The sequence below is a fragment of the Bubalus bubalis genome, chromosome 9 (assembly GCF_019923935.1).
Source record: "Bubalus bubalis isolate 160015118507 breed Murrah chromosome 9, NDDB_SH_1, whole genome shotgun sequence".
NCBI classification, from domain to species: domain Eukaryota; kingdom Metazoa; phylum Chordata; class Mammalia; order Artiodactyla; family Bovidae; genus Bubalus; species Bubalus bubalis.
Genome location: NC_059165.1, coordinates 39897508 through 39916909, shown reverse-complemented (window position 1 = coordinate 39916909; position 19402 = coordinate 39897508). Strand labels below are relative to the sequence as shown.

The 19402-nt window shown below is 43.2% G+C and overlaps 1 long non-coding RNA gene across 1 annotated transcript in view; it reads left to right on the top strand.

Annotated features, from left to right (window-relative positions):
- Nucleotides 1-19402, top strand: part of LOC112586837 — a 37384-nt gene that overhangs the window by 12666 nt on the left and 5316 nt on the right. The window contains exon 2 of the long non-coding RNA XR_003111295.3: nt 5795-5881. This is a non-coding gene — a long non-coding RNA (uncharacterized LOC112586837). The remainder of the gene's footprint in view (nt 1-5794; nt 5882-19402) is intronic.

Below are 19402 nucleotides of genomic sequence, written 5' to 3'. Positions count from 1 at the left end.
TTCAAATTCAATTCGCAACCACAGGCTCTCATGTGAAATTCTGAGTGTAACCACATTTCTCAAATGGTAAAGAAAATGGGCAATTGACTCTTTTTTCAAATGAAACTGAGCACCTAATAACTGTCTTTCACTGTCTGATAGTCGGGCCTGTGAAAATGAACTCCCAAGAAAGTCTCCCGGATGGGTTAAACTTCTCAACATCTTCTTTGCAAAATAGAAATGTCAGTTACAATTTTTTATGGAGAGAGGAAGGTTTAAGTTCAAGGAAATGATAGGGACTGGAACAATGATTTAGTAGGTTCTGTATGTCAGGGACCTACTCTTTAGAATGAATGCAAAGAGGAAAATAACCAGGAAAAGGACAGGTGAAAAATCAGTTTAAGCCAGTTTCAAAATATTTTTCATGGCTATGGAATCCTTTTTTCAGAATATTCTTCAGAGACCCAACATGAAAAAGAGAGAAAATAGGATCTGTTTTGAATGTGGGAGAGTAATGGGACTCAGCCTTTGGCCACCTACCACATGTCTCCCCATCCCTGACAAGTCTTAGAGCCTCAGACCTTCAACAAACCCAGCTGGAACCTTGCTGATTTACTTTGTGAAAGAGAACAAAGACTGTGTTAATACCTTTATCCCCTCCTAAGTTAAATTTTCTTCCCCTGCCAAGTTAAATTTTATTTACAGTATACCATATACTAGGCACCTTGCTGAGAAAACAGTTTATATATACACAGTGTTCCCCTTGATCCCATGAAATGAGTCTTGTTACACCTGTTGTTAAGTTGAGGAAACTGAGGCTCAGGGTGGCTAGATCATGTGCCCAAAGTTTACACAATTACTAAGTGGCAAATCTCAGCTTCAAATTCAAAGCTGGCACCAAGGCTTCTGCTTTTAACCAGTAAATTCTCCTAGTTCACCCTCTTTGACAGATGTATTCAATTCTCATCGGAGTCCAGGCAATTCAAGGAACATTTACATAAAGGAGACAGGGAGGAGAAGGAGGAAGAAAGAGTAATGTGGAGGAGGCAGAGGGAGAGTAGGACTTAAGACTAGTGACAAAGAGGAAATTAGTGTAAAACGATAAAAACCCAGGGAAACAGCTGCTAAGAAATGAAACTCCATGGAAAATCCAAAGAAAGATAATACTAGGAGGAGAGAGAGAAAGAAGAGGTGGGTTTCAGCTGTAAGTTCACTGCTTACTAGTGGCAGAAATGCCAAGATTTCAGCCAGGGCCGGACCCCCTTGGTTTCTATTGTGATCAAATTGACTTAGTCATTGAAAGTGGGGTTAATGTTCATCAATAAACACATTAGGAGACTGGCCCAGGGCACAGGAATCTCACCAATGGATCAGCCAACTGGAGCTGGGCAGTCTTTTTGGGCACCCAACTCATAAGGCCAAATAGTGCCCAACCCTGGGTGGTGGCTTTCCATGATGTCAAAGAATCATTTTGACCCTGTTGACTGAAGTTTTGGCTAGGTTGCTGAGATGACTGGCTAGGTTGGGATCCGTATGCCAGTGATGAGATGACCCAGGGGACAACTCAAAAGACAAAAATCTGTGAGATGCATTGTTCTTCAAAAAAATAAAGCAAGGGAAAGAAACCAGTGAGAAACCTCTTGGCTTGTTTGTTGTGACTGGTCTCTGCCTTTGGCTGGTTTACTTGTGTAGAATCAGTGGCCAATATCAGTGGTATCAATATCATTGTATTGATACCATACAGCACCCAGGTTGTGGGTAGAGTTGGCAGCATAACTCCAACCATTGTTAGGATGTGGCTAGGTAACTGGGTGACAGTTGTGGAGGTGGCTGTTTGAGTGGCGAGGGGCAGATCATTTCCTGATTTTTTGCCTCCATTCACCCCTCTGAAGCACTCTGATCATACTTGTGATGTGGAGTCGCAAGGCAGGAGTGTTGGAGAGCATCTTGCAGCTCCTGGGAAGGAAAGGAAGGAAAGAAACATTCAATGAGGACATGCTGTATCCCAGGCAGCTCACCTGACTTCTCTAATTAGACTTTTAAGGATAGGCAGTATTCAGTTCAGTCGCTCAGTAGTATCTGACTCTTTGTGACCCTATGGACTGCAGCATGCCAGGCTTCCCTGTCCATCACCAACTCCTGGACCTTGCTCAAACTCACGTCCATCGAGTTGGTGATGCCATCCAGCCATCTAATCCTCTGTTGTCCCCTCCACCTCCTATCTTCAGTCTTTCACAGCATCAGGGTCTTTTCCAGTGAGTCAGTTCTTCGCATCAGGTGGCCAAAGTATTGGAGCTTCAGCTCCATTAAGCAGTATTAGCTCCATTTTATAAGAAATATTCAGAGGTTTCTGAGATTTGGAGAGATTGTGTTGTTTGTCCAGTTCTTCCACTCCTTTTGCTATCCCCTTCTCCTTCAGGTGCCTATATCCTTATAGATGCTTAGCCCTAACCAGAGGGCCCCAGGATAGGGCCCAAAGAGCTGGATTCAGTCCCATCACTTCATGACAAATAGATGGGGAAACAATGGAAACAGTGAGAGACTTTATTTTTTGAGGCTCCAAAAACACTGCAGATGGTGACTGCAGCCATAAAATTAAAAGACTTTGCTCCTTAGAAAAAAAGCTATGACCAACCTAGACCAACCTTTTTAATATGCTTTTTAGCATATTAAAAAGCAGAGACATTACTTTGCCAACAAAGGAAGGTCCATCTAATCAAAGCTATGGTTTTTCCAGTAGTCATGTATGGATGTGATAGTTGGACTATAAAGAAAGCTGAGCACGGAAGAATGAATGCTTTTGAACTGTGGTGTTAGAGGAGACTCTTGCAAGGCCCTTGGACTTCAAGGAGATCAAACCAATCAACCCTAAAGGAAATCAGTCCTGAATATTCATTGGAAGGACTGATGCTGAAGCTGAAACTCCAATACTTTGGCCACCTGATGCAAAGAACTGACTCATTGGAAAAGACCCTGATGCTGGGAAAGATCGAAGGTGGGTGGAGAAGGGGATGACAGAGGATGAGATGGTTGAATGGCATCACTGACTCGATGGATATGAGTTTGAGCAAGCTCCGAGAGTTGGTCATAGACAGGGAATCCTGGTGTGCTGCAGTCCATGGGGTCACAGAATCAGACATGACTGAGCAACTGCACTGAACTGACTGAGTCCTGGCAGGGCCACTCATTGGGCCAAGCAGATAACATGGCGATGGCAGGCAGTCAGGAGAAGGATAACAGGGAGAGGAGAGGTATAAATGAAAAGTATGTATAAAGGCCTTCAGATGTGAGGAAAACACCCCATTACACTGGCGAACAGGATAAAGCTAGAGCCTTTGGGTTTACGGTGTCCTGATTAGATTATCTCTTAGGTCCTTTTGAGTTCCAATGTATATTTATTTATTTATTTTTGCCTCCCATCAAAACTAGCATATCCTTTTTGTATTCTCTTCAGGCTCTGCTTTCTGTTGATAGGAGTAGGTAGTGGCAATGAGCTAATCAGATAAGCTAACCTCTACTCTGGGCAGATTAGCTAATGGGCAACTCCTCCCATGACTTAATGCTGTAGTTGGATTAAAGTACATTCCTTCTGATCTTGACCTGGGGGATTGACAAATGATGGGGATTCACACTTCCGTATCCAGTGTCCCTGCAATTACACCCTGGGGACAGCACCCAGCCCAGGGCTGGGCAGGAACTAACATGTGACCTAGACTTGTTTCCCTGCAATTGTGGCATCAATAAGATGGCCAGAGCCTAATGACTGGACTAAAAACTTTGGTTTCTGTATTATGTGGTGGCCCCACAGGAGGTGGGAGATGGCAGGGGTGGGGAAACTATGTTAAAGTCATTTTCTCTCAGTTTTATTGAGAAATAATTGACATACATCACTGTGTAAGTTTAAGGTACCCAGCATGATGGTTCAATTTACATAGATTGTGAAATGATTACCATAGTAGGTTCAGCTAACATCTATCTTCTCATATAGATAAAATAAAATGAAAATAAGAAAAGAGTAAAGGAAAAAAATTATTCTTATGATGAAATTAGGATTTATCTCTTACAACTTTTCAATACTGTATACACTTGAGTGTAGAAAATGTTGTAATGAATATAGAATGAGGGATCTAGAAGGAATTTTCCATAATTGTGAAAGTGGAAGCCCCAGAAAAATGAATACACACACTATCTCAAGTTTTTATAATGCTTTACTGTTTACAAAAGGACTTTCCTGTTCATCATTATTTTTGACCTTCTTACCAACTCCCCATATGGAAGCAGAGGTAGACAGTATTATTTCCACTGTACAGATGAGGAAACCAAGGTTCCCAGAGGTTGACTTTCCCAACATCCAGTGCACTCATTGTCTCAGGGGCATGGCATAGCAAGCCTTATGTCTCACTGGCATCAACTGTCTTGTTGATTTCAGTTGGATTTAAGATGTGGTGAGCAGAGGGTGGAGATGTAAGATAATTCCTCAATTTGCAATACTTGGAGAGGCTGGCTATTTTGCATAGGCTGACAGCCAGCTCTGGTTCAGGTACTCTCCTGACTTCACTTTCCAGGTTTAAATTGGCTCCTGGCCCTGGGTTTCCCAGGCATGGAAATGGCATCACCACTGCTGGAAGCAGAGGATCAGGTGGAGCACATGGTACTCAGCCAGCCTTGCCCTCCCATGTCTGAGCAGGTTGGAGGCTGGGTCAGTTCTTCCCAGTGTTTGTACTTCACGCATTAGAGCCAACTTCTCTCCACACTGTTCTTAACCCTTCCCTTAATTCTGTGCCATGAAATCAGAAATGTTTGTTTCCTAACTTCATGTCCTTTGCCTCCAGGGAGGGCGAATAAGATGGCGAGAAAGTTAGAATTGTTTGAGGTCAGTACAGGTGGTGTGCTCCTGATGTCGGTACAGAGGCAAAAGGGACTTTGAATTCACCCTTGAGGACCACACAGCTCAGTGGGATGGTTGGTCGTATACATAGCAAAATAACTGAGTTAGGAATTACATTTGGCTTCAAGTAACAAAGAATCAGTGGAAACAGTGACAGACTTTATATTTTTGGGCTCCAAAATCACTGCAGATGGTGATTGCAGCCATGAAATTAAAAGAGGCTTACTCCTTGGAAAGAAAGTTATGACCAACCTAGATAGCATATTCAAAAGCAGAGACATTACTTTGCCAACAAAGGTCTGTCTAGTCAAGGCTATGGTTTGTCCAGTAGTCATGCATGGATGTGAGAGTTGGACTGTGAAGAAAGCTGAGTGCCAAAGAATTGATGCTTTTGTACTGTGGTATTGGAGAAGACTCTTGAGAGTTCCTTGGATTGCAAGGAGATCCAACCAGTCCATCCTAAAGGAGATCAGTCCTGGGTGTTCATTGGAAGGACTGATGTTGAAGCTGAAACTCCAATACTTTGGCTACCTCACACGAAGAGTTGACTCATTGGAAAAGACCCCAATGCTGGGAGGGATTGGGGGCAGGAGGAGAAGGGGACGACAGAGGATGAGATGGCTGGATGGCATCACCAACTCGATGGACACGGGTTTGGGTAGACTCCGGGAGTTGGTGATGAACAGGGAGGCCTGGCGTGCTGCGATTCATGGGGTCGCAAAGTGTCGGACACGACTGAGCGACTGAACTGAACTGAACTGAACTGAACAAAGAATCAAGGCAACAGCGATTTAAACAAGACTTTTATTTTTTCTTTGAAATTCCTTGAAGTTGGGAGCTGGGCAACCCAAGGCTGGTCTGGTTGCTTACTGGTGTCACCAGGATCGCAGATTCCTTCTTTTCTTCTGATTTATTTTTTCCCTGTAGGATTGCTTCATGGTCAAAAGATGGCTGTTGGAGATCCAGTCTTCATATCTCAAACAGGAAGAAGAAGAAAGGGCCAAATGCAAATAAGTATGTAATAGTAGGGTATACCCTCTTTGAATCAGTTACCTGGAAGTGATACACCAAGGTATTGAGTTATGTATTTTTGGCTACGGCATCTGCAGAGGTGACTGGGAGAGGTTTTGTTTATCTTTTTTTTAACTTAAATTGAACAATTTTTATTTATGACAATACACTCTCTGATATTATGAAAAAGGAGGAGAAGGAGTGCTGGGTAGATCACTAGTGGGCCTCAACTCATCTGGGCAATTTCAATGCATGATAGTACAGTCCATGCATTCTGCTTAATGTGTGGTTTAGCTAAATAGTTAAAACATTCTGGGCCCTAGTTTTCTCACTTTCAAAAGGGACATAATAATACTCATCTTGTAGTGACTAAATTTTATAAGACTTATGAAAATTCATTGAGAGTATGTATGTCAGTGTCTTAGAGCTATGGGAGGTATACTGTAAGTGCCCTATAAATGTTAGCTGTGATGGTAAACACAGCAGATGGTGATGATCCAGACCCAGAACTCAGACTGCCTGGCTTATAACCTACTTACAGTACTTTTTGCTCAGCCGTGGGTGCTGAGTATATCGCAGGTACTCAAACAACATTACTCATTGTGACTGGAAGCATGGAGAAGGCAAGTGTAAGACTCAGTGAGGTGCAGTTAGGGAAGGCTTCCTGGGCTAGTGGTATCTGGGTTGTGTTTGTGGGTGTAAAGTGGGGGGGCCAGGGAAGAAGGTGGGGAGGATGTCATAAGCAGAGCACATGCAGGTATGAAAGCTCATGGTGTGTGTTCAGAGCCCATGGTGAGAAGCTTCTGGTCCCCAAGGTCAAAGTAGGAAAGAGGACAGGCTGAGGTGGAGAGGAAGGTGGTGTCTGGGACTTGGAGGGCTCGTGTGCCACGATGAGGAGACAACAGCCCAGAGCTCCATCTCGTGGGGCTGGTTTCTGAGGGTGGATGAAATCACATTCTCAGACCAGGAATTAATTGATTTGAACAATGCATGGATTATTGGCATCTGTCAACTGCTACCTGTTAACCAAAGGCCCAAAGCTCAAACTCTGCCAGGCTCCTCTGGGAAGAGGCCATGAATCATATAATGATGGCCACTTTGGCACAGAAGGGAATGCTATCAGCCTCCAGCTGATTTTATGGCTGGAAGAAGGGAAGGCTATTATAAGTTTGCATAGAGATAGAAGAGCAAGTTCCTTCTAGGTTTCTACAGGGCTCCACTCCCCATTAGCAGATGAGAACAGTTTGGTTTATCAGGATCCCCTGGAAATTAAGGTGTTAGGGCAGCTGAAGAGGTAAATTCTGAGTTGAAATGAGGAGGAGGTGCTAGAGACACAGGGGTACATTGTAGTTAAGGGACCATGGGGCAGCAAAGAGGCAGCTGCAGGGAGGTTGAGGAGAAAGAGCATTTGACCCAAGTTTAAAGTCTTGGGGCCAGTCTCATCTCCAACCTCAAGTTCCTAGAAACAATGTACAGTGTTCTATAAAACATAGATAACACTTGCTTGACTGGCCTAACCAAGCTTTTTGATCAAATGAGAAAATATATGTCTATAAAGGCTCTTTGTGGGGGGCACCTTAATAAAAATCCAACCTCTGCCCCAGTCTCCCAGGCCTTCTGATGGATTATAGAACCCATTGGCCTCTTTCCCACCTTTGTCTATGGGGCTCCTTTTTCTGCCTAGAACACTCTTCTGCCAGTTCTTTCTATAGTTCATCTAAGCTTATATGCCACTCCCTCAGAAAGGCCTTCCCTGACCTACTGAAAGCATGCACTCCCCTCTGAGACACTGCTGCCCAAGATAGCTCATGGTTAAGAACCCAGACTCTGAAGCACATCTCTAGGGTTCAAGTTCAGCTCTGACACATACCAGCTGTGTGACCTGGTGCTTCTGTTTCCACATCTATGAGATGAAGATCATAATAATATTTATCTCACAAAGTGGTATAGACAAAGATGACTTCAAGAGATGTCAACTATTACAACTGTTCATCAGAGCACTGTATTTCCTTTTGAGAACTAACTATGTCTAAGATTAATTTATCTGTATGTATGTTTATTATCCAACCCTCACTTTTTTCCATAATGGACTCTCCCCGAGGGCAGTGATCATGTCTTTCTTATCCATTCTTATATACCACACGTATAGCTCAGTGCCTGGAACCCAGAAGATGCTCCAGAAATAGTTGGATGAGGAATGTACTGAAATGAGCATTTCCTGGAACCAAGCCCTGGGGTGACCCAGGCAGTCCTGGGACCAGCCAAGGAGCTGGTCAGATGGCCCTGCTTTGCATTTCATTCTCCCCTTGGTAGGGCTTTCACTTATGTAATGGAACAGCAGTGAAACCCCACGATACCTAAGTGCTTCCCCTCTAGCCAGCCCACATATGACCACAAAAAGGGGGAAGAAAAAATAAGAGAAAAAGAAGAGCTCCAAACCGCATGCTTCTTGGGACATAAAAATGAGCTCTCTTTTTTCCCAGAGTCATGTGAGGGCACAGTGACAAACTTGGGCATGTTTTGCTGAGCCTCAGAGCAACACGTGATGAGGAATAAAGGGCCCCAGTCTGATTGTCAGTAACTGAGACTTTTTCCACCTCTTCCCCTAATTTGCTGTGCAGCCTTCACTGGGTCACTTTCCCTCTCTGGGTCTCGTAAATGTCCTCATCGGCAAATTGAGAGGGTTGGAATAAATGATTGAGGTAGATTGGGCATGCAATCCTGGTTTTGCCTACAGATGTAGTGTAATTATCAACAATAACCTCTTTCATTCTCTAAGTGATCTGTGACATGATGACATTAGTTGCTCAGTCCTGTCCGACTCTTTGTGATCCCATGGACTCCAACCCTCCAGGCTTCTCTGTTCATGGGATTTTCCAGGCAAGAATACTGGAGTGGGTTGCTGTTTTCTTCTCCAGGTGATCTTCCCAATCCAGGAATTGAACCTGGGTCTCCTGCATTGCAGGCAGATTCCTTACTGTCTGAGCTACCAGGGAAGCCACAGGTGAGTTGTACTAGGTGATACATTATAAGATCTGTTTGATTCAGGTCACTGTTTCCATTTTTTTGGATATGATAAACAGTACTGCAATGAAGTTCCTCTATTCAACAAGTATTTGATACTTCCTTTATTCAACAAATATTTGATAAGCATCTATTATGTGCCAGGTATGGCTTTATGCTCTGGGGATACTGGAGAAACAAGACAGATAAGATCTCTGTATGGAAAATACGTTCTTGTGAGGGAGATAGATAATAAACTAGAGAACAACACCAACAAAACAAATTTTAGATCATTACAAGGAAAGCAAATGAGAACAATGTGCCAGATGGTGCTAGGAGGTGCTACTTTGTAAAGTGTGGTGGGGGGAGGTCTCTTTGAGAGGTCACATTAGAGTTGAGACCTGAATGATAGGAAGGAGCCAGTTATACAAAATCCCAGGGAGAATGTACAGCAAATGCAAAGGCCCTGAGGTAGGAAATGTTTATGTTTGAAGAACAGAAACAGAGCCAGCATGGCTAAATGCATGGAAATCATCTTAGACTGAAGATAAGGGCCGGATCATATAAGGCCAAGGAGTTAGAGTTTTATTCTAAGTGCAGAATATCTGATTGTATTTGAATCACTGAAAAATCGTAAAATAAAACTAGCTCTGTGTAAAGCAGACTGAGAGCAAAAAACTTCACATATCTGGTTAGTTATAGCACAGAAAGCCATAACTTCACCCCAGGCTGTGTGGCACCCTGGAAAGAAAATGAACATCAGAGTCAGAGTGAATTGTGTTCCAATTCTAGCTCCTTTGGTCTATAACCAAAGGAAATGAAAGTGGGATCTTGAAGAGATATTTGTATATCCATGTTCAGAGCAGCATTATCCATAATAGCCATGAAGTGGAAGCAACCCAAATGGTTGGGTGGATAAACAAAGCGTGGTATATAAATACAATGGAATATTATTCAGACTTGAAAAGGAAGGGAATTCTTATACTTGTTACAATATGAATGAACCTTATGGACATTATGCTAAGTGCAATAAACCAAAAACAAACAAAAAAGCTTGTATAGCAGATATAATCGTGAAGGAGCCATATGTATGGGGAACCGTGTACCTGGTACATAGTTGGCATTCCGTAATGGAACAGGTGAATGAACAAAGTGGATGACACATCTAGCCATGAGTCGTAAAGCAATCTGCCTGTTCTAAAATATATGTGAGATTTTTTAATCTGGTACATAATAGTTGCTTCAGCAAGCAAACTAACTGAAAGCCTTGCCAACAGGGTCTCATATTAGCATCTGCATTGGTTTTCTATTGCTAGAATAGCAAAATTCTGCAAATGTAATGGTTTAAACAACATCAATTTATTACCTTCCAGTTTTGTAGGTAAAACTTTTGATGTGTGTCTTAGCAGGGTAAAATCAAAGTATCAGCAGGGCTGTGTTCATTACTGGAGGTTCTAGGGAAGGATCTGTTTCCCTGCACTCTTGAGTTGTTTGCAAAATTCAATTCCTTGTGGTTATAGGACTGAGAAGCGGTTTCTTTGCTCGTTGTCATTGAGGGCCATTCCCAGCTTCTAGAGGCCACTTACACTCCTTGACTTGTGTCCACTTCTCCCATCTTCAAAGCTAGCAACTCTTCTTCTTCTTCCCTCTCATCTCTCTGACCCAGCACAGAAAGGTTCTCCACCTCTAAGTGTTAGTCACTCAGTCATGTCTGACTCTTTGCACGTCTGACTCTGTAGCCCACCAGGCTCCTCTGTCTATGGAATTCTCCAGGTAAGAACACTGGAGTGGGTTGCCATTCCCTTCTCCAGGGGATCTTCCTGACCCAGGGATCGAATCTGGGTCTCCTGCATTGCAGGCAGATTATTTACTGTCTGAGTCATCAGGGAAGCCCCTCCGCCTTTAAGGACCCTAGTAATTAGATTATTAAGTTCACCTAGATAATGCAGGATACTCCTCCCATCTCAAGGTCCTTAACTTTAATGCTATTCATGAAATCCCCTTGAAAGACTGAAAGATCCTGGGGATTGAGTCGTGAATATATTTGGAGGGTTATTTTTCTGTCTACCACTGCATCCATTATCATTTTGGAAGGATTGGCTTCTCAGAGCAGGTAGTTGTCTCTCAGTGAAGAGCTATGGGAAATGAGGTGAGTGAAGGAGAATTTTGGATAAAGAGAAGAGACTTGAGGCATTGGCAGTAAATGTGTTGGCAGGCCTGCGAGGGATGCGACAGGAAGAGGATGTTGGCTTCATGGAATCCAGGTCCCTAAAAGAAGAAAGAAATACTTACAAGTTCCAGAAAGTTAAGCTTATGTGTCTTGCAGTTTCCTTTCTGATTCTGATCTGTTCTGCCAAGGAGAAAGTAATCTTCACCTGCCATGAATAATCATAGTATGTTTCCCCATGATTTTAATTAGTTGACTGATGGGTTGTTATTGGTTCATTGCTACCAATATTTGAAGGATGTTTTCTTTGCTGACTTGGTGAAGCTTCCAGATGTTATTAGAGCAGGCATGACTTCAGCTCACCCAGCTAGTAGCATTGGCTGTGCTTTCTCTCACTGGCTTCTATAGTGGGTTCAGCCATGAATCAGGGACCTGGTGACACAGACCTTTATTTCATTTCTGGATCTTCCTCCCTAAAGAGTCCAGTAAGTTATGTTGCTAAGATGCTGTCTGTTTCAAGTCTTTTTATTTCTGTATCTTTGCCACCCTCCTTTTCCTCTTCTCTTTTCTTTCTAGTTTTGTGATGTTTTAGGGTCAAAATAATGAAAAAGAACAGAAACCAATTCAACTCTGGAAATAATCCAGAGATGTAAGAATGAATGTGCTCAGTTGTTATGTGGTGGTTTGATATGATGTCAAATCCACTTGCTTATGGCAAAAATGAAATTGTTTTTAAGAGTGAAGTTGTTTCGGTTGAAGAATGAAATTGTCTTTATAAGAAAGTCATTTTGATATGAAGAAGCTACATCAAGACATCTCTTGACATCTACGGTTGCCCATAAGCCCTCAGCAGCTCAGCTGTCCAGGGGTGCCTGGGGGCTTTGCAATAATATGAAGAAACATCTATGGTGAGGGGACATTTAGACTATAAGCACTCAGAGTTTGTGAGGGCAATCTGACAGTTTTGGTCTGGGCAAGGCAACCCTTCACTGACCTAAACAGCTAGATCATGGGGCATTAGGTCCTGTGTGGGTAATGGGGTAAGGACAGGGGAAAAGCAGTGCAGCTCCTTGCATGGGGGATCATCTTGCCTGTCAACACTGGCACCTTGATTCCCTAGCAACCTGCTCCAGCAACAGGGGACTTATGTTTTGCTGGGAGCTGGGTGTCAGACTCTCGGTTGGTTAATCTGACTTTCCCAGGAACCAACTCATGAAGAAAGGCATAGCTCACCTAAATTGGGACTTTATTCCTTTCATCTCATCTTGCCTGAAACAAAAGTGTGATTAATACATTATTGGTTTGTGTGTGCTTAGTCGTTCAATTGTATCTGACTCTTCATGATCCCATGGACTGTATGTGGCCTGCCAGGATCCTCTGTCCATGGAGATTCTCCAGGCAAGAACACTGGAGTACGTTACCATGCCCTCCTCCAGGGGATCTTCCCAACCCAGGGATCAAACCAGGGTCTCCCGCATTGCAGGCAGATTCTTTACCAGCTGAGCTACATTATTTCTTTACTAGTTTATTGAGAGACATTATCCTATGCTATTTGCTTGTGAAATTATAATTCCTGCAGTGAACCTGTGTTAAATATTGACAGAGACAGTCTCAATCTCTGAGCATAATTTGCCCCCCCAAAAACAAAAATTGACTACTCTAATCTCCTCTGTTCTGATAAAAGGAATTTACAGCAAAGGCAAATATTTCCTGGTTCTCTTTGGGAGAGTGAGGCGGTAAAAGGCTGAAGCAGTGCTGTCTTGGGGAGTGTGTGCAGTTTGCTGCCTGTTGATGTAACACAGACTCAGGCCCAAGGGAGGAAATGGCCACTTCTGAGGCCACAGTGGTTATAGGTTTCAGGTAAAGCGTGGTTGTAATTCTCCCACATGTCATCCTGCAGAGGGATGGGCAGAGTCAGGGTGGAGATTCTTGCCTATGGTTTGCTCCCAGAGAAGGTATGTGTCGGACTTGGACTTTCTAGTTGCTACACAGTGGGAAGCCAGAGTCTCATTGGGTGTTAGTAGAGGTCAGAACTCGTGGGAACAGAGGTTGTGACACAAAGGAAACTCCCCCCTCTGCCCCTGACCACACCCTAGCTTCTTTCACCCAGTCACACAAGTCGTTTGTTCAGACAGAGGCAACTCTGAGTAGGACATTTGGAAAAGGTGTTACAGGGGTTGAAACTGTTGCTATGGTGTCATCAAGAAGACTCCTTGGGAAACCCAAGGGAAAAAGAGGTAGTGGAGCTGACAAAAGCTACTAGAGTTTTCTTTGGCTTGAAGTATTGTTTATATTTGAATAATAACCAAATTAATGTTAAGAATTATAATATGACTGTTGAGCCACACACTCACGCTACGTTGCTTCAGTTGTGTCCAACTGTTTGCAAGCCTATGGGCTGTAGCCTGCCAGGCTCCTCTGTCCATGGGATTCTCCAGGCAAGAATACTGGAGTGGGTTGCCATGCCCTCCTCTAGGCTGTTGAGCCACAGTTATGTGCTAATCATGGTTTCACATGGCTTATCTTTAGTTATTACATTAATTCTCACTCTGCCAGGTAGGCATTATCTATATCATACAGATATTGAAGTTGAGAAAGAGAGCTTGTATGGTGGGGCTGAGATTCAAGTTCAGATTCTGCCGGGGTCCAGCCCCGGTGGATCCAGGGAATTCGAAGCAGGGGTGGTGTTGGTGAGGATCAGGAAACAATTGCTTAATTAAATGTTAATTAAGGATATAAAGAGTGGTTAAATAAGGATAGCTCAGTGAGGAAATTCAGTGGAGAAAAGAGGCTGAATAATTCAGCCAGAAGGTGAGAGAAAGAACGACAGGGGGAGACCAAGTTTTGGTGAACAAGGCCCGCAGTTTATTTTCCAAAGTAGTTTTTATACCTTAAGTTATGCATAGAGGATAATGGGGGAAGGGGTAGAGTCATGCAGTAAGCCAGGCTTTCTTCCTGCAAACTTATCATATGCAAAAGTTTAGGTGATTTGCATCATCTTCTGGCCCGGAGGCCTGTTAACATTTTAAGACCCTTTCTTCAGAAAACTTATTTTTCTCTAAAGGTGATTAGTCAGGCGCCACCCTCCAAAAGCATTAAATAAAGTTGCATTCCTACAGGGCAAAGGTGTGGTGGACTATAACAAGAAAAAGAATTAACTCAAGGGTCCAAGGTTACAAACATTAAAGCTACTACTTACACCAATTATATTAATCAATACACTGCCAGGGACACAGAAGGTAAGGGATATGGAGACTTAGCAGCAAACATTGGCCCAACAAATGAAAAACCCTTCACCAATACTATTTCTAATCAATCTTTTAACTGCTCAAAGGAATCTGTATTTAGACAGTTTAGAACATCTCATGCCTCTCACAGTTGGGAGGCTCTGAGCAATCACATGTGGCTGGAAAAACCTATTCAGGCAGGCTAGAGGACTTCCAAAGGAGTTTGTAGGTTGAAACACTATCACACCCAGGAACTTTATTAACTGGAGCTGTAAGTTAACTCTTTTTTTCAGAGAGAGGTAGTGGGGGACAGCCCCCCGTAAAGTCAGAGGTGTAGGTGAGAGCACAAAGCACAAAGTAGGCAGACTCTGGTTTGGCGGGGTAGATGCTCGAGAATTTCCAGGGGGACTCCTGAGGCTCGATTCCGCCTTTGCGTATGTCGAGCCTCCTTCCTCATGACCTTTGCCACGGGCGGAGCTCCTCACGCTGGCTCCCAGCAAGGTTCATTGATTTTTAAAATTTATTTTCTTTTTCTTTTCTTTTCCTTCCTTCCTCTTTTATTTCCTCTTTGCCATGCTTGCTTCATGGGCTTCCCGGGTGGCTCAGCTGGTAAAGAATCTGCCTGCAATGCAGGAGAAAGAAGTGAAGTGAAGTTGCTCAGTCATGTCCAACTCTTTGCGACCTCATAGACTGTAGCCTTCCAGGCTCCTCCGTCCATGGGATTTTCCAGGCAAGAGTACTGGAGTGGGTTGCCATTTCCTTCTCCAGAGGATCTTCCCGACCCAGGGATCGAATCCGGGTCTCCTGCATTGTAGGCAGACTCTTTACCATCTGAGCCACCAGGGAAGCCCCCAGTTCAATTCCTGGGTCAGGAAGTTCCCCTGGAGAAGGGACAGGCTACCCAATCTGGGCTTCCCTGGTGGCTCAGATGGTAAAGAATCTGCCCACAATAAGGGAGACCTGGGTTCGATCCCTGGATTGGAAAGATCCTCTGGAGGAGGGCATGGCAGCCCACTCCAGTATTCTTGTCTGAAGAATCCCCATGGACAGAGGAGCCTGGCAGGCTACACACAGTCCTTATGGTCACAAAGAGTGGGACACAACTGAACAACTAAGCACAGTACAGCATGCTTGCTTCATATTGTCTTTTAAAAGAGATAAAATGTGCATAAAGAAACTCTGAAAGTTTACATACAAAAACTAATAACAGTTTTGCATGTGGGAGGACAGAGGGGTGGGAGATGGGAAGGAAGGTATTAAATGTATTCCTTAAAGATTTTTGAGCAATGTGGATGGACTATGTTACTTACTTGAAAAAATTAAATTAGAAAGTTAGAGTGGTGTCATACAGTCCATGTCATTCTGCAACTAACCTTTTCCAGTTTGGTTTATGTTTTTGAGGTCTATCCATGTGGTCATGACCTTAATCTTTCCATTAGTTATGCTGCTTTGAACTGTAGAATCTTACAACTGCAAACACTCCTGGGGATTACCCAGCTCTCAACTTTCACATTACAAGAAAGATAACTGAAGGTGCAGAAATGGAAAGTAATTTGTCCTCAGGTCAATGGCAGAATTGGGGTTGGCCTTAGATCTTCCCACCTTGACATGAGTTTGGGACTGCCTTCTACCCCAACGCCCAGAGCCAAAACCATCTCCCGATTCTTACCAGGATAACTTTATGTGTTATCCTTTCCTAGGAACATCTGTCTTCAAAAAACAAAACAAACATGAGCAACAACATTCAGCAACAAACTATTATTAGTTTCTGTATGTGAACTTTCAGAGTTTCTTTATGCACATAGAGAAAACAACAGATAACTAGGCTCATTTTCCCCTCTGCTGCACAAAATGTAGTATACTCACACATTCTTCTGCACTTTTTTTGTTTTCACTTAATACGGGTTGGAGAAGTTCCCATATTAGCATAGAGAGTGTCTTTATCCAGTAGGGATCATTCTAATCTCAGAAGTCAGAGGGAGCTGCTTTGAGGTGACAGGAATGGTTGGCAGGAACGCCAACGTGGTGGTGTTGGCTGCCAGGGATGGAGTAAACTTTCTAGTATCTCCTCTCCCTTTTTCTCTTCCAAAGTAAATAAATAGGAAAAGAAAAGGCAGATATAAATAAAAAACAACTAGGTCATCACTCACTCACTCTGAAGATAGGTTCTACCTTCAGTTCAGGAAGGAACTAATTAGTGGTTTGAGTTGGTGATGGTATTTTTTTTTTTTTTTATTGATTTATTTATTTTTGGCTGTGCTTCACCGCTGCGCGGGCTTTTCTCTGGTGGTGGCGAGTAGGGGTACTCGCTAGTTGTGGTGTGAAGGCTTCTCGTTGTGGTGGCTTCTCTTGTTGCGGAGCACTGGCTCTAGGGTGCACAGGCTTCAGTAGTTGTGGCTTCCGGCCTTTAGAGCACAGTAGTTGTGGCACGCGGGCGTATTTGTTTCCTGGCATGTGGGATCTTCCCAGTCCAGGGATGGAACCCCGTGTCACCTGCATCGGCAGGCGGATTCTTTACCACTGAGCTACCTGGGAAGCCCTGATAATGGTATTATTGCAGATATTGTTAAGGTAACAGAATGCTATCAGACATTTTGTTGCCAGAGAGACAGTCACAGCACTAATAAGCCCCTTGCCCTGCTCCTCCACAGTGAAACAGACCACTGCTGGTTAAGTTCTCTGATTCCTTCCTCTGTCATCAGGCAGGACCCATTAACCGTTCTGACAGGTGAGGACCTTTTAGGATTTATCTTGATAAGTTACCCTAGACCTTCTGGAGTTTGTATAGTCACGCACTGTGTCAGAAGCGGTGAGGATACAAAACCCTATAAGATTTATGTACTTTCACTTCAAATTAAATGGCATGGATAGGTATTTCCCAAAATTTTATAGCAAAATATTTGTAACAGTGGAGGAGCAGCAATATTGTGAAGCAGCCCTTCCGAAGCTTTGGTCACATTTGGGATTTTACATAATATTTCATGCATATGCTGGAATCCACTTCTTAATATAAATATGTTTTGCTTTAATATCCACATTTACATTCTACTATCCATTTTTTCTCCCTAGTCTTCTAGTAAAATCTGTGCTTCAACAAGATACCCTGTGTTGACCCAGTGACTTTGTTGGATATCTTATGTATAGAACCCATTCTGGATCTTTGTGTACTCAAGTTTGAGAAGCACAGATTAGCCAGAAGTTGGCAAACTTGTTTTTGTAAAGGGCCAGAAAGTAAACATTCAGGCTTTGTGGGCCATATTGTTTCCATTCAGTTCAGGGCTTCCCTGGTAAAGAATCCACCTGCAATGCAGGAGACCTCAGTTCGATTTCTGGGTTGGGAAGATCTGCTGGAGAAGGGATAGGCTACCCATTCCAATACAGTTCAGTTCAGTCGCTCAGTCATGTCCAACTCTTTGCGACCCCATGGACTCAAGCATGCCAGGCTTCACTGTCCATTACCAACTCTTGGAGCTTGTTCAAACTTACGTCCATTGAGTCAGTGATGGCATCCAACCATTTCATCCTCTGTTGTCCCCTTCTCCTTCTGCCTTCAATCTTTCCCAGCATCAGGGTCTTTTCAAATGAGTCAGTTCTTTGCATCAGGTGGCCAAAGCATTAGAGTTTGAGCTTGAGCTTCAGCATCAGTCCTTCCAATGACTATTCAGGACTGATTTCCTTTAGGATGGACTTGTTGGATCTCCTTGCAGTCCAAGGGACTCTCAAGAGTCTTCTCCAATATTGCAGTTCAAAACCACCAATTCTTCAGTGCTCAGTTTTCTTTATGGTCCAACTTTCACATCCATACATGATTACTGGAAAAACCATAGCTTTGACTAGATGGGACTTTGTTGGCAAAGTAATGTCTCTGCTTTTTAATATGCTGTCTAGGGTCAGTCATAGCTTTTCTTCCAAGGAGCAAGCGTTTTTTAATTTCATGGCTGTAATTAACATCTGCAATGATTTTGGAGCCTAAGAAAATAAAGTCAGTCACTGTTTCCATTGTTTCCCCATCTATCTGCCATGAAGTGATGGGACTGGATGCCATGATCTTAGTTTTTTGAATGTTGAGTTTTAAGCCAGCTTTTTCACTCTCCTCTTTCACTTTCATCAAGAGGCTCTTTAGTTCCTCCTCACTTTCTGTCATAAGGGTGATGTCATCTGCATATCTGAGGTTATTGATATTTCTCCCAGCAATCTTGATTCCAGCTTGTGCTTCATCCAGCCTGGCATTTCACATGATGTACTCTGCATAGAAATTAAATAAGCAAGGTGACAATATATGGCCTTGACGTAGTCCTTTCTCAATTTGGAACCAGTCCGTTTTTCTACGTCTGGTTCTAACTGTTGCTTCTCACTGTTGCTTCTTACCTGCATACAGGTTTCTCAGGAAGAAGGTAAGGTGGTCTGGTATTCCCCTCTCTTTCAGAATTTTCCACAGTTTGTTGTGATCCACACAGTCAAAGGCTTTGGCATAGTCAATAAAGGAGAAGTAGATGTTTTTCTGGAATTCTCTTGCTTTTTCTATGATCCAACCGATGTTGGCAATTTGGTCTCTTGTTCTTCTGCCTTTTCTAAATCCAGTTGTAACTGTTTCTGTTATAACTACTCAATCTTGTCTTGCAGTGCAGCAGGAGCAGCCATAAACAACATGCAAATGAATTGCATGGCTGTGTTCCAATAAAACTATATTTATAAAACAAACAGATTTGACCTGGATTTGGTCTGCAGGCTGCTGTTTACCAACTCCTGGATTAGACAATACATGCCTGGTTGTTTATAAAAGGGTAATATTTTCAGTTGGGACAAATAAGGAAGAGTGGAAGTAGAAATTCCATTGATTATTGAGGCTTATACAGTATTTCAGAGAGCAGAGAGGACATGACAGAATTATTAATAGAGGGGCAGTACAAACAAAAGCAAGTATTTTTAGGTTTATGTATAGGTGGGGCTTCCCAGATGACACTAGTGATAAAGAACCTGTCTGCCAATACAGGAGATATAAGAAACATGGGTTTGATCCCTGTGTTGGGAAGATCCCCTGGAGGAGGGCATGGCAACCCACTCCAGTATTCTTGCCAGAAGAATCCCATGGACAGAGGAGACTGACAGGCTACAGTCCATCAAGTC